Raw genomic sequence first — 13,585 nt, forward strand, 5'->3', positions numbered from 1 at the left:
CAAAGAAGTAAAATTTGGGTCTTGGGCAAACTCAAACCTGAGTCACGCAAATGAAAGATACAGGGTGGAGCCACTAAGCTAACACCATCGTTTGTGTTAAGAGATATACAATAATACATATACTAATAGTATGACCAATGCCAGAAAAAAAAGAATATAATGGAAAATGGAAATAATGAGATTTGAACTTCGGCAAAAAATTTGAAAGCAATAAATGATGGGAAAATATTATATTTTTTACAATAAAAAATATTATATTTGATAAATTGTTTGATAGATTTAATATATTTTTAAATATTAGTTGATACAATATTTTAAAAGAATAAATTTAAGATTTATATATTTTTAAACTAAATTTAATAATTATATTTTCATATTTATAATTCATGATTATATATAATCTTAAGTTGAGTATTTCTAATATAATTAATAATTTTAATTTCTTATTAAAAATAAAATATTCAAAAAATAAATGATTCATACATTAATATATGAATATATTTTTTATTTATACATCTAAATAAATATACATTTATATAAATATATTTTTATTCGTATATTGAAATATTTTGATTAAAATATAAACATATTTTAAATACTAGTTTATACAAGAAAAATAAAATATATAAAAAATATAAATGATTCATACATTTAAATATAAATTGAATCATTTATATTTTCTATACATCTATATTTAATAAGAAAATAAAATTATTGGGGGACTGTTTTGCAAGTTTTAAAAGTTGGGGACCTAAATTTAAGTGGCTGAAAAGTTCAATGACCGTTTATATAATTTACCCTAATTTTCTAACAGTGATTTAAGTTGGGGGACCATATTGCAAACGGAATAAATGTTGGGGGACTGTATTGCAAGTTTTAAAAGTTGGGGGACCTAAATGCAAGCTTCAAAAATGTTCAGTGACCATTACTATACTTTACCCTAAAAATAATTTAGAACTGTCACGCCAACCTTTTTTAAGAAGTTAAACTAAATAGCCATTGCAGTATTATTTTGACCAATTGGCTTTAATTATTTAACTGAAATTAATCTATTAATCACATGTTATTTGATTTGATTAACCTTCCCTCTTATACATTCATGTCCCAGGTTTTTTTCCCAAGAAGAAAATAATATATTTTCTATAACCGCCAATTTTAAATTTATTACTTATTTAATTAAAATCAAATATTATAAAAATATAAAAATAAGAAAACGACATTTCAATTATGCTTAAATTTTCTTAAAAACCTAAAACTATGAAGAAAAATCTCAGAAGATTAAGAATTTTTTCTTTGGGATTAGATTTTTTCTTCAAAATCATAATTATACTTAATTTCTGTTAAAAACCCCTAAAATTTTCTAAACAAATAAAAAATAAAAATAACAAAGTTTTCTCAAGAAATTTTAATTTTTTTAAATGATTAACTATAAAATTGAACCAAATCTACATATCATAGAGTAATATTTAAAGATAAGTCCACAAATATTGAAAATATAATATTTGGTATGGCCTCCGTGTTTAGGACCAAAAGCAATGTATACATTTTTTTTCGACTGTTAAGGGATCATTGACTTGAGTGCATGCCCTAAGCTATTCTAGTTCATCGAATATAACGGTGTTACTTATACGTGATTTAATTTAATTTTTTTCAACTGTGCGGATAATTTGGAATAGGTGGTATGCGTTGTAGAACCTAAATTTTGTGTGCCCGAATAATATAAAGTCGTTTGTTCTCTTAGGGTTGACCAACTGGTTTCTGCGGAGCATAAGCAAGTGTGGGCTATGGCAATGTTCAAGTTTATCTGGACGATCTGGGTATGTAGAAATGAAGTTGTTTTTAAATAGAAGAGCTGGAATGAAAACAGAGTGTTTGATGCAGTGGCTCGGATAGAATTATGGTGCAAATGCAAGTGGTCGAGCATGAATTTCTCGATTTTTGATTTTACAAATCTTCCAAACGCGATAATTCGAGCATGTGGCAAGTAAAGGGTTGTAGGGGTGGTGCTGCTCATTTAGGTTCATTTGGCTTGATTGTTGTGTTCATATGTTGAGTGTGGGACGTAAGGAATAGTGGTCATGTTGTGTTCTTTTTTGAGTGGGTGGACTGGTTGTTAGAAAGTTTTAGAGTGTGTTGGGTGTTTCGTTGGAGGAGTTTTTGTTGTTTCAAGGTGTGTGGAAGGTGAGGATCGTCCTTGAGTTTGTTGCTACTTGTCAGTTGGGTAGGACGTTTTATTCTTCTGCTAGTAAATGTGTTTTATCTTTTCAGTGGGAGTATCCATATGCAAATTTGAGTCTTTGATAGAGGAAGGTTGCTGATGTGTGTTGTGTTGTGTTGGTTTGATGAATGGTACCCCATTTGGTTGGTATAACGTTTTGAACCCAAAGATCCAAGAGTGAAGTTATTGCCTTGTTCACTTTGGTAATGGATGTTGTTGTTTTGCTTAAGTTTGTGTGGAGAGTGTTGATAAAAAATTGGGGGTGCTCAAATCGATTGTGCCCGAATGATGTAAGGCTTGTTTTGTAATTTTGGTTCGCTGGGAGGCCTATTCTGTTGTCTTGTGTGACGAATTTTGCGTACTCGTTTCATTGGTGTATGCTAATTTGATTTGTTTGTGTTGTTGTAATATCAAGTATCCCTCATTGGTACTTTCATGGCGCATTATTTTTCCTTCATTTAGGTTTAGGGAGGTTTTTTGACGATATCCATGAATTGTACCTTGTATTGTATGGCGTTCTTTCATTACAATACAAAATAACCATTAAAAAATGATATAATTCGATTAATTTAAAATTTTATGATCTATATAAAATTTAAAATTAAGTTCAATGATCCAGACTAAATGGTTATACCACTACAACTAATTCGAACATGGATTCGTATTATCTAAATTCAACTTAACATAACCCATAATAAATTGCCACTCTTAACAATGTTAGATTTTAATGTATACAACTCTTTGTTTTATTTCCAAATTATTTGAAATATAGTTGGGGAAATTAGTTTTTATTCATACCAAAAAGATACATTATATTTTTTTTGGCAAAAAGGTAAATTTTGCCTCTGTATTAGATCTAACTTATCACTTTTGCCCCTATCGTTTTTTTTCCATCAATTTAACCCTCGAAGTTGCTTAATTGCATCACTCTATATATTATCCCTAACTTAAAACTCTAAATTATAAACCTTAAACCCTAAACCATAACCTCATAACATCTAAACCACAAACCCTAAAACCTACATTAAGGTTTGAAATTTAAGGTTTTTAAGTTAGGGTTAGGATATAGGATGATGCAATTAAATAATTTTGAGCTAAATTGATGCAAAAAATATGATAGGAGTGAAAATGATATATTATTTAAATCTTAAAAATAATATTCTTAAAAATAATAATCATAGAAATAAATATAAATAATAAAACGAATAGGAAATATTAAAAAGACAACTAGATGAGAGGAATATTGGTATTGAAAAAAAAGGAAGGGGATGGTGCGAAATTAATTAGTGAAATAGGGTGAAAGCTATCATGAATATTAAATTCATTCGTAGCGAAATAGTGTTGGTACAAGTGGTTGGAGTTTAGGAATTTGAGCTTGTAAGGTCAAGTTCGAATCTTATCATCGTCATTCTTGGTGGGTAATCTGTAAATTTCTTTGTAAATCTTAATTGAGTCTTAGGTATGCCCTAATTCTGGACTGTGGGAGCCACCCATGACCTAAAGCTTTATGTAGCAAAATTTTTTTTAAAGTAGTCGGTAACTGAAACGATTTTTCATTAAGTTGTTCATAGATTTTTTGATGAATTTGCTCTGATTTTATTTTATAAGATGAAATTGAAAAAAGTTAAAAGTACAGAGACTAAAATAAAAAATTCAAAAACTGAAACAAACATTACATTTAATATATTGTTTCAACCGATGGGTTGGTTTAAATGGTAAGCAGTTTGATATCGTTTAAACAAGTTTCGAGTTTGAGTCCTTATTTATGCATAAAATTCCCGCTAGGAAACTCAACTACCAAAATTAAATATGTGAATGAAATCAGTCCGAATTAGTCAAGACAAAACTTTAAAAATCAGCAGGGAAAATATATTGTTTGAAATATAATTATATCGCAAAACTTTAAAATATTATATATTTATGCTTGAGTTGAGACGATTTTTTTTAATCCACGTAACTCTTGGAAATATGCTTGTTGGTATTCTATTCAAAAAATATCAATTTCATCTATAATCTGATTTTTTAACTTTTTATCAATTATTTTAAATATGACTTCGTTCTTTTTAGCATGTTGTGCGTAAAAATTTATTCTTTCTGCATAAAAATATATCATTATTTACCAAAATTGAATATGTGTACTTTATCGTCAAAAAAAAAGAATATGTGTACTTTTACTGTATAATTTGAAATAATTGTTTTGATCCCTGTAATCTATTTTCCTTTCAATTTTGCTCATCTGGTGCAAATAAAACTGTAATCAAGTCAAAGTCGTCGACAACTATAATTGACTCTGCAGTATCGTAGTTAAATATGTGTGGACACTAAATTTCGTCCATACAAATATATTATATTATATATATATATATATTACTTAAAATAATACATGGTGTTTTACAGATCCAACCCACAACCCATTACACGCCAAACCCAATAGTGGCCCACAGTGATCCCAGCAGCAACCCATGACCCAAAAATCGGATCCACTGGAGCCGAACTGATCTGAAACCCTAAGATGAATTAGGGTTTTTCAACATTCAGCCGCCAGCCATCCTTTGTGTCCATCGTCAAATTTGGACCCATCCAATGGTCCAAATCGCGCCAAGAGATTAGGGTTTCAAGACTCTAGGACTCCCGCTCCAGCCGCATTCGAAGCTTCCCGGAGTTCTCGGCACCAACATCACCAAGTCAATAAAAAACAAGTTAGTTCCATGGGACTCTCAACGAATCGAGAATAAAGGAACAATTCCAGTTCACATAGGACTCTAATCTCTTTAAAAATAGCCAACCCAAGGATTATAAATGCGCATGTAAACTCAGTGTAAAAACACAAGAAATACCGAGAAAAAAATACAAGAGATTACGCGATAAATACAAGGCAATCGAAGCACTTTTGTAAACATTTCGAAAGAAATAAAAGGTAAAATTCTTACCTCGTGTGATTTTTGCCTGCATGTTGCTCTTTCTTTGTTTTCGATTTAAAAAAAAACCAATCAGCCGATGATCGGAGAGGAGGGCAACCGAGGAGTTTTCCTTAGATATAGCCCTCCGTGAGGCTTGTTTTCAAAAATCACATTGATTTTTAAACAATAGGGGAGAAAAGTGTTCGAAAAGACAAAAAAAATATTATTTTCACCGCCGATGAATGGCGGCCATAATCTGGTTTCCTATGAATCCAGACGGTGGTTGTTCTTCATTTACGAAGAACAAATGTGAGAAAATGAAAATGGGGTACATCGGTTTTGAAAATGGAAAATGAAAGGGGTGTTTAATTTTTGACTTTTATAATGACCCGTTTGGCCCGTTGACCCAACCCATGGACCTAAAGGATCCGCATGTTTTTAAAAGGGAAAATCTCATTTTCAGTCCCTCGTTTTCTTTTAGAGATTTATTCTACCCCAAAATAAATTTCAATCCCCCATTTGTTTGAAAATTTTACCCCCAAGTTACTACTCTTCCAATTTAGTCCCTTCACATTTTAATTTTTAATTTTTATTATTTAAATGTTATATTTTATTATATATATGTTTTTTTCTTTCTTGCTTTATTTCATTTATTTATGTCATTTTTCATTAATATATATATATATATATTTAGTTTCTTATTTTTTTCTTTTGTTTTCTTTTGTTTTCTTTTTTATTTTATTTTCCTATTTTTTGTTACTGTATGTACACATTTTTATTATTTTTTTTCTTCTTTCTTATTTATTTAAATACTATATAAATATTTTTTTTTTATATATTTATTTATTTTTTTTATTTTGGCTTTTTAGGGTTTTATGTTTTTGTTTTTATTTATTTCTTTCTTTTATTTTTTTCTTGTTAATTCCTCACCATATGTATCTCTTTTACTTAAATCATTATAATTTAACCTTTTTTTTCCTCTTTCTTGATTTAGCATGTGGCTTTACTAATCTAACATTTTTGACTTCTTAAGGGTACACTTTTAAATTCATCAAAGGTAAGTAATTTGGATCAATTTTTACCTTTTAATTTATCTTACAATCTTCTTATTTAAGACAACTAGAAATTAACTAGTATCGAAAGGGCAGTTCAAGGGTGCTAACCCTTCCTTGACTGTAACCGACTCCTGAATCTGACATATCTTTGGTAAGATGCAGATCAGGTAAGAAATTAAGGTGTCCGATCAACCCAATTTTATTCTTAAAATAAATGATCGATGGCTACTCTAACCATTCCATTCAAGTCGAAGTTTAATTTCGAGCCCACCCGAAAGACGGTTCCGACAATATGAATAAAATCAAATATTTAAATTTTAATTATTTTAATTCATTGCTTCTCCTTAGAAGAAGAATTTTGAAAATTCTCATTTTAATCCCCATCTTTTATTTTCTTACATTTTAATCCAAAAATTATTAAAAGAAAGAGAGTAAAATCACCAGCAGTTACCAACGGCTTTGCCAAAATAATCTTCAACTGTTGATAATTTTACTAAAATAATCTTCTAATGTCGATGATTTTACCAATATTATAACATTCACCTATAATTTTTCAGCGTCGTTATTTTTCTAATTTTAACCTAAAAAATCATTAAAAAGAATCAGTCAAAGAAACAAGAAAAATTTACAGACAACTCACTGAAAGTTTCAACATCCTGTGGTCACTGGTCGGCGTTTAACGTGACGCTAAAGAGTTGGATTCAAACACGTTTAACTTTGCTATTAGTAGAACTGCTAGGACCGTATGCCCATTCATGCAATCTTAGCGCATACAAATTAATACCACGTGATGGATCTACAAGTACTTTTGAGTATGGACACATATATGATACGATATGAGTATAAATAAAATTTTAAAATAAATTTTATTTATAAAATAAATAATTAATCGAAGAAAATTTAAGTTGTATGATAAACATATGCTCACTCTTAACCCTCAATGAATTTGTCATTGATAATAATTATAGTCGGTGACAGATTTAATAGTTGTATGAGTACATATATACATTCTATTCCTTCACATGTCGTTATTCGGGTATTAAAAAAAACTTCATTCGATATAAAATTTAATGTGATTTTGAAGATAAAATTCTATATTCAATTTAATTCACTTGAATATAAATATATATAAAAAGTCATATTTAAAAACAAAAGTAGATTAATTGATAAAAAAATATAGATATGTATTATTGTAATTATCTTTAAATATATAAATAAGAGTTATACTATTTGTTTTGGTTAAAATTTTTCATCATAAATATAAACTCGATTTTATCTTTCAAAAAAATCTAATATGCTCCGAACTTAATATTTCAAAAAAAATCCGATCTTATACGATTAGGTAGAAACTCGTCAACTTTAAATATCATGTCCATCCCTAATTAATAATTGTTTTTTTATATGGTTATTGGTCCATCAATATTGAGTTTCATTTTCTTTAAATTAATTTCCAATTTGTATTCAATTTTTCAACTGTACATGCTTGGGATGTTGTTACGTAGTGAAGGTTTCATCTGCACTATATTCATATGAAATAGTAAAACTAGTTATTAATGTACAAGTTTAACTATTCTCAACCTTTATCCATAATTCTTATACATATCTAGACGGATATGAACTCTTATAGGTTAAAGTCTATTACGTATCATGTATTGTATTTAAAAAGTTATATTAATCCCTTCATTATGAAAGTAAATATTTTAGTCCATTTAAGTAAAATCTTCATTTTAATCCATCTATTATGAAATAGACATTTTAGTCCCTGTAAGTTTGAAAAATAAATATTTTGGTCCACATTTCTAAAATTATTGTTAGTTGGCTTAAATATTTTGGTATAAACCTATTTAAAGTCTTTGTTAATTTTAAATTGAGCAAATTGATCCATCTTCAAAAAGAGAGAGAGAGAAAGAGAGAGAGTAGTTTATTTAATGTAATCTAAAAGTAAGTAAATAAAACGATTTATAATGATGTATTGATGTTAACATTTTTCGTGAGTACATGACCCACGTCTAATTGTGTTTGATTAATTTTTCAATAATTAAAATTTTTTATATAATTTATAATATTTTTTCACAATTCTGATTTTTTTTTGTAAATAATTAAATTTTAAAGATTTTTATTATTATTTTTATATCATACTTCATAATTAAACTTTTATTCTCTCTCCAAATATTTAAACCAACTAAAAATAACTTTAATATCTTGGATCAAAATTTTAACTTTGAAATGCACAAAGACTACTTTTTTAGTAAAAAGACAAAAACAATTTTTTTGGATAAATTTAATTTTATTATCCAATATGCAGAATTCTTCTGTAGAAAATAAATCCCAACAATGGGATAAAGGATACAAAATATTATCCCAACATTAAGATAAAGGACTGTCTACTTACAACATTATTTGTTGGTCAACACCCCAAAGATTACAAAGGAAAATATTAATATTATCAAATCTATTTATGTTCCTTCCTCTTAATTGGATACTCCTTAATGGAGTTCAACATTTCTTTCACACTTCTTTTGTTTCCTTGAAACATTCTTCTGTTTCTTTCCTCCCATAGTGAATAGATTAAAGCGCACTAAGCAAGTTTCAACATAATAGTGAGGATGGATTTACCTTTTCAAGTACTACAGGCCCAGTTTAACATGCTCACTCATCGTAAAGGAGGTGTGCATAAGCCGGAGAGGTTCATGATATATCTCCACAAGGAAGTTGTATGAGGGCATTCACTGAACAGGTGGTTCCTAGTCTCCGTAGCCACATTGCATAGTATACATGAGTTGTCAGTAATGATTCCCATTCTAAGAAGCCTATCTTTAGTTGGGAGTCTGTCAAGAAGTGACATCCATGTAATCATGCTATGTTTTGGAATGTGTAGTGGAAACCATATCAATTTGTGTCATAAGACTTTAGCTCCTCTTACCCGAAGTTCTTTCCAGAAGCCATTTGTCTTTTTAGAACCTGTAGATAAAATAGGGATGGCATTTACCCTGAGTTTCAACAAGCGCCTGATACACCAGCTAGAATTCGCAATATCTTCCATGAACATAAAGTCTTTATCCTTGATAACATAGCTTTTAATCCATGCTACCCACAAAGATCCTTCTCCAGCAAGGATGTTCCTGATAAGTTGAATCATACAAAAAAAAAACATTTTTTATAATAAAAGAATTCAAATAAAATTTTAAATATATTTTAAATACTTCTAATACACTTTAACCAACTCTAACATATATGTATACACAAGTAGATGAATTTAAATATATATAAAAAAAGTAATATTATTAATTAGATTTTATAAAAAAAGAATATTTCTATGAATATTAATTTTTCTATCGAATAGGACAATAACGTGGGACTATAAACAGTCCATATTAGGAGATGGGAAAAAAAGCTTATTCGTCCATCATTCTCTTTCTTGTTTTGGTCTTATAGGTACAAATGACTTGACACATGGTGTATTTGTGGCAAAAATGTAAGTAACATAATAACTAAAATTAAATATACATTTACATTAAAAATAACGAATAAAATTATACCAAATAAAATATGATTGAAAGAGAATACTCATAAATAAGGTTTTATAATATTCGATATGAATTTTAATTTATCAATAATTTAAATATAAATTATTAAAAAATATTTATAAGAATATGGACGTATGACAACTTTTTAATTTCGTTTACTATAATAATACAACTAATAATAATTAAATCTCTAATCCCAAAGTAATTAATCTTAGCCTCCATAGTGCTGCAAAATCTTACTTTTCGTTTACTTTGATTCTAAAACATTTACCATTAAAGAAAACGAGGGGAATTTATTTTATTAATATAAGATAATTATAAAATAATATTTGTATAAAAAAATTTAATCATTTAATATTAAATACTCAAACACGTTGCAAACGTCATGCTCGAACATAAAATCTTTAAATATAACAACTATTCCTTAATTATGAGATCTTTTAGTTCGTGCAAGATATTTTCTTTTATTAATCTAAGATAATCATGAGGTAGCATATATTTATAAAACTCTTAACTATTTGACGGTAAATATTAAGACATCCCTATAAATATTATACTTGAATACAAAATCTATGGAAATAACAACCATCCTAACAAATTGAAAGGAGGTAAACATAAAACAAAAGGTGAAATTAAGACTTCCAAGAAATTCACCAAACCTACCCCCACTACACATTGTCTTCTCCAAGTATCAACTACATCCACAAGGAGACAACATCGTTGAAGACATAAAAAAGTGCCCTCTCTTTATCTTTCATATTAACCTTCATTTTTTTAATGCAATCCATATTCAAAATCTACCAGCGTGCTGATTCTCAGGGTCTACCTTCATCATCATTATCCACTAAACAAAACCCTATATATATATATATATATATAGAGAGAGAGAGAGAGAGAGAGAGAGAGAGAGAACCCCAAAAGCAAGCCAAAAGGCAAATGGATGTTTTGAAGACGAAAGGGAAGAAAAACATGTTGGTGAAGGCCTGGGAAAGATGCAGATCACTGGGAAACACAGGCAAGAAATCATCAGCTACTCCATCTCCATTGATGAGAAAGAGCAAATCATGTCATGTTTTCCCATCCATTGAAGAAGAAGAAGAAGGACAAGTGCTTTCGTGTAGTTCCGGAAGGTTGTTTTTCAGTGTACGTTGGACCCCAAAGGCAAAGGTTCTTGATCAAGACACAGATGGTGAATCATCCATTGTTCAAGTTGTTGCTTGAAGATACCGAGCTTGAATATGGGTTTAGCCCCGAAGGTCCTCTTCTTCTTCCTTGCGACGTCGATTTGTTTTATAGAGTTTTGGCGGAGATTGATGATAATGGAGATGGAGAGATGAGTCCTTTTGTTTGTGGATTTGGGTATAGTCCTTGTCGTCATCGTTCGAGAAGCATTAATAAAGGATATGGATCATATAAGCTTCTTTGTTCATCTCCGATGATTAAATTGAATAGTTATTGAAGTTGCTGATTTTACTTTTCTTGTTTTTTGTTCTTTGGTGGGATCGAAGTAGGAGAAGATGATGCATATAGAAAAATGTAATTGAAAGTGTATTGTTTCAGTAATTTAATGGATATAGAAAACAACTTATCCGATTATACTTGAAGTACTAGGGCTTTTACTGCCTTAAGTTTTTTTTTTAAATTTTTTTATGTCCATTTAAATAGAAAATATTGATATTTATTCATTGATTGTGTTCAACCTAATACAAGAGTATACAAGAATATCATCAATAAAAACAATCATAAAGTAATATAAATATAGTTGAAAATCCCTATTTATTAGTTGTGTGTTATTTATGTTTTTCTTATATCTACACAAACAAAAATTTTATATATCATCTTTAAAATTATTTTTGGATTTACTATTAATAACAACATATTTATATAAATTGTTGAGTACTTTAAGTGAAAGAGAAATTACGAGGGCTTAGAACGGCCACACAAAAGTGGAAAAAGGATAAGAGTATATGTTATATATATACATACTGCATAACCATTTTTTTATAAAACAATTAAATATTATTTTTTTTAAATTATGAGTTTATTTTGGAAAATTAGTGATTTGGAATTAATTTGAATAAAAATGGAAAATGAGTCGACATCGACATTTAGGTTAGGTAGGTCGAATACCTAAAAACATTTTTTAAAACAATTTTAAGAAAAATCGTTTTTAGACAAAAAATTGGTCTGCATTTACAAAGATTCGATTAAAATGAGTTCGAAAGTTTTTTACGCGTGGGGAAGGATTAGCATCCTCACAGCGTCCAAAATTGGTACTGTGTCGCTTACACATCGTTGTAAATGGTGGAAATGATTAATCGAATATAAAGTTAACCTATGATCTGTTTATTGAGATTTAATTAATTTGCCTCGAATTATTTAATTAGGAAAAAAAATTTAACTTGAAAATAAACTTCGAGATTAGCAATCCTCCATCGGGAAAGCTATGTCGTCTATTTCTTATCCGTAAAAAATATTCCCTCATCGATAAATATGCGAATCGAATATATATAAAAAATCGATGTTTACATACACCAAAATAAATTGATAAACTAAAAATGAATCGAATATAAAATGTAGAATGAAGATCGACAATTTGCATGAAATGAAATAAATTATTATTTAGAGACATTCATTGCAATGTTCGACTTAAAATAAAATGAATTAATAATTAGCAAAATACAATTGATTTATTTCAAGTTAGTATTTGGTTCGAATGTCATATTGGATTACATCACTTCGTTCAAGTGGTGCTTTCCACGCCCATTCTACAAATATCGTTCTCGAAACTATTCGAATAATATTAATATTTAAGGAAATATAATAGAAACAAATACAATGTAAAATAAAATATTTACAACATAAAATAATAACATTTATTTAATGTTATACCTAAAAATATACAACATGTTAAATATATACATTCATAAAGGATTAAAACAAAACAATAAAAGATTTAAAAGACCAAAATAAGATTAACAGAAACTTGAGGACTAAATAGCAAAAATAGAAACTTAAAGGACTATAATAGAAAAAGGTGAAACTTAAAGGACTAAAATAGTAAAAATGGACTTTTAAAGGACTAAAATAGTAAAAGCAAAAATTTAAGGGACTAAAATGGTATTAACAAAAACTAAAAGGGCTAACAATTAATTATAAAATAAACCTGAGCTCAAATCGCAAATGTCAAATAATACAAGCACCATAAATGTAAATAACCCATAAATAATATACGAGACTAAAATAAAATAAACTAGAAACCTAAAGGATCAAACGGTAATTAAACCAACTACCAAACAGTGACTAAAATACAAGATTTACAAATATTAGGGCCAAAATCAAATATCAATAGAAATAAACAACACATGAAATTAGTGACTAAAATATACTAATAAAAACATACACAGCTTAAGTATAAATAGCATTAAAGTACAATGACCTCAATATAAATATATACATACACGTGCTTAAAGGCCAATAATGACTAACATGTAACATTCAGAAAACAAGTGTTAAAAATAAAAGAAATAAAATGTTCATTAATGACAAGAATGAAATGTTACAAAATCAGAATGACCAGATTTGATATTATCCCTTTGCGCGAAAATACAAAACCCGTCCCCCTCAAAATGACGCCATTTTGCGATTTGTATTTAAGCCCAAAAACCGGGCGTTCTTTGCTCATTTGCTTCATTTTCTTCATTTTCCTATTGCATGAGAGAGAGAAAGAGAGAGAAGGGGAGAGAATTCTCTCCAGAGCTTCAAACGAAGCTCATACTTCGGTTGAGCTCCACCATGTGGGCCGCCACTGACCGGCGACCTCTGGCGTACGAAGGGGAGAAAAGAATGCATCACCGTAGCATCTTGTGGCCCAGAGTGAGGATC

General features: G+C 28.9%; 1 pseudogene; it reads left to right on the forward strand.

The window, feature by feature from the left end:
• The first annotated feature begins 10,613 nt into the window (after positions 1-10,613).
• On the forward strand, positions 10,614-11,208 carry LOC120172249 (annotated as a pseudogene).
• The last annotated feature ends 2,377 nt before the right edge of the window (positions 11,209-13,585 follow it).

The sequence above is a fragment of the Hibiscus syriacus genome, unplaced genomic scaffold (assembly GCF_006381635.1).
Source record: "Hibiscus syriacus cultivar Baekdansim isolate YM2019G1 unplaced genomic scaffold, ASM638163v2 tig00111847_pilon, whole genome shotgun sequence".
Lineage (NCBI taxonomy): Eukaryota > Viridiplantae > Streptophyta > Magnoliopsida > Malvales > Malvaceae > Hibiscus > Hibiscus syriacus.